Raw genomic sequence first — 2715 nt, 5'->3', positions numbered from 1 at the left:
GATCCAGCAATCCCATTACTGCGCATCTACCCAAAAGAACAAAAGACATTCTATAAAAAAGACATCTGCACTCGAATATTTATAGCAGCACAGACCATATTTTAAAATGTATTCTTTCTGAAGATCATAGTAAAAGAAAATTTGGAAACACTGCCTTTGTGAACCCACAAGGCTCATCTTAATCTTTCACAAGGAATAGGAAATATTCTTCAGAGTAATGCTGACTTGTTTGTCCAGTCTAGAAATGCTAGCAGAAAGCAATGCTTTTGAAGTAGGCTTAAATGTCTCAATGGAGACTGGCATAGCCGCGCATGATTGAGCCCAGGTGGTGGCAATTAATCCCTAAGAAGCAAAACGATAATGGTTACACTACCAGGCAACAGGGCATGTTTACAGATCAGATCATAGGGAACGGTTGGCAGAGAGACATCTGGTAGTGATAAATTAATCTTAAGCTCTACAGAAGTAAATTCAGCTGGCAGCTCCTTAAAGATGTTCATTACCTGGAAGATCCAAAGAACACAACCAGACTGGAGCCACCATGGTAAAGTCATGGCCTTTGTCCAATTTCCAGGCATGAGTCACTTTACAGACTCGGCGCACCTTGAGTGAAGATGAGGCTGGATAAATGTGAAGTCAGACGCTGCTCTAATGCCAAGTGAGCCTTCTCGGTGGATGTCCCCAAAGGGTGAACAGTGCTCAGTGTATAGGAGAAAGAGAAATACATAAACCTTCCAGGGGCTACTGAATACTGCTTGTGAGGGAAGATTCGTTTTTCCCCAGGGCTCAGAATACCACTAAGATCCAGTAACTAGAGTGAAAGACAAGCATGAGACAGAGCTCTGGTGAAGTTCACTTTTCCCTCTTGGCTCACTGAAATACAAAACACTATTTGCAATTATATCCCCGGGTCCCAGGAGTACTACAGTTTGAAAAAATACTCTCAGAAAAGTGTATGATTCACATTGGTTCTCTGTCCCATAGGCTATCAGCTATTAAGATAGGGGGAAAATCACATTGGATATCGCTGTAGTTGGCCTCCTATGAGAATAGTTCATGCAAAGAAACATTCTATCCCTTGGGAATTGCAGAGATCAGTGGCACCAAAAAAGACTTGAGAGATTGTTGTCACAACCCTATTCATTTCTCAAAATGGGACAGCAAAAAAGCCTACTGAGGCTTAAAGAATTGCCATGATTTATTATCGTGTCAACCAAGTGATGACTCCTTTCATAGCTGCTCTTCTAAATTGATCTACTCCTACTCCTAGGTAAGCACCTACTTAGGGAGTGTAGTGACATGGCCTTATCTAGCAGCCGAGAGGCTGCTAAATATAGTGTAGCCAGGCAGGCACGTAACCAGCTTCAGTTATGCTATAATTATAAGGAAAGGGAGAGTGGACTTTCACAAACTGTCCTTCATCTCCCCTGGAACAGAATCCACTTCTTGGACTGGAAGAGCATCTTGTGGTGGCGTCATTCTACAGAACTGACTTCCTCCCTGGGGCACTCAATGCTTCCAGTTCTGTAGAAACCCACGTTTAAGACATTTGTGCAAGATTCCATGCTTGGAAGCTCTCAACAATTCAAAGAACACAGACATGGTAATGAATGCTAAACCACATAAAAAATGGAAATTGATAAAAATTACCCTTCAGAAAAATCCCAATGTAATCTATTCCACTGGTCTCTATGTCTGCCTTTATGCAAGGACCACATCGTTTTGGTTACCCTGGCTTTGTAGTTAAGTTTTGGAATCAGGAAATGTGAGACCTCTCAATTTGATCTTCTTTTTCAAGATTGTTTTAACTATTCTGGATCTTTTGAGATTCCATATGAATTTTAGGATGGATTTTTCTATTTCTGCAAAAACGGTGGTGGAATTTTGGTAGGGATTGCGCTGAATCTGTAAATTACTTGGGATCATGTTGACATTTTAACAGTATTAAACCTTCCAGTCTATGAACATGGGATGTCTTTTCATTTATTTACATCTTCTTTAATTTCAAGTCTTTCACCATCTTGGTTAAGTTTATTCCTAAGTATTTTATTCTTTTTGATGCTGTTGTAAATGGAATTGTTTCTTAATGTCTTTTTAGGATTGTTCGTATATAAGCTACTTTATGAGTTGCTTCAGTGGCATTATTTCCAGGTCTTATTGCTTCTTGAAAGAACTGTCCTTGCTTTTGTTTTTGCTTTTCATCTTTTAATTTCTGCAATACAACCTTTCATGCCTCTCCCTCTAATATAAAATATTTGTGGTCCTTATGAGTGTTGTCATGCTGATGAGCATTGAATTTCTTTAATGTTGATATTGCAGTATCACAAAGCAAGCAAATCATCTTATCTTTAGCAGAAACAAGATAATATTGCAATTCCCAATTCTCATTTTAAAAAATCTGTTTTCTTGCTTCAGTGTTCTCTTGGTCTTCTTTGACATGATGGGCTATGAAGCAGACAGAATTAAAAAATACTGTCAAGCTGTACAACTATTCACAGATTCCACTTCAAACAGAAACACAGCACACCATTGTCAAAAGCTGATAACAGACTGGTGAACTTGACCCCCATAAACTCTCACCAACCAGCCTCCTGCGGTAGTGGCGCCAGTCAGGTGGGGGAAGTTAGAACTGAATCATGAGCGTTGCAGCCGTCAACTTAGCCCTGACGGCTTCTAATGTTCTAATTGTGCTGGTCCATCTGGGAGGATTATTTC

Source organism: Propithecus coquereli, unplaced genomic scaffold (genome assembly GCF_000956105.1).
Source record: "Propithecus coquereli isolate 6110/MARCELLA unplaced genomic scaffold, Pcoq_1.0 Scaffold42, whole genome shotgun sequence".
In the NCBI taxonomy this organism is placed as follows: domain Eukaryota; kingdom Metazoa; phylum Chordata; class Mammalia; order Primates; family Indriidae; genus Propithecus; species Propithecus coquereli.
This window is presented reverse-complemented; position numbering follows the sequence as displayed.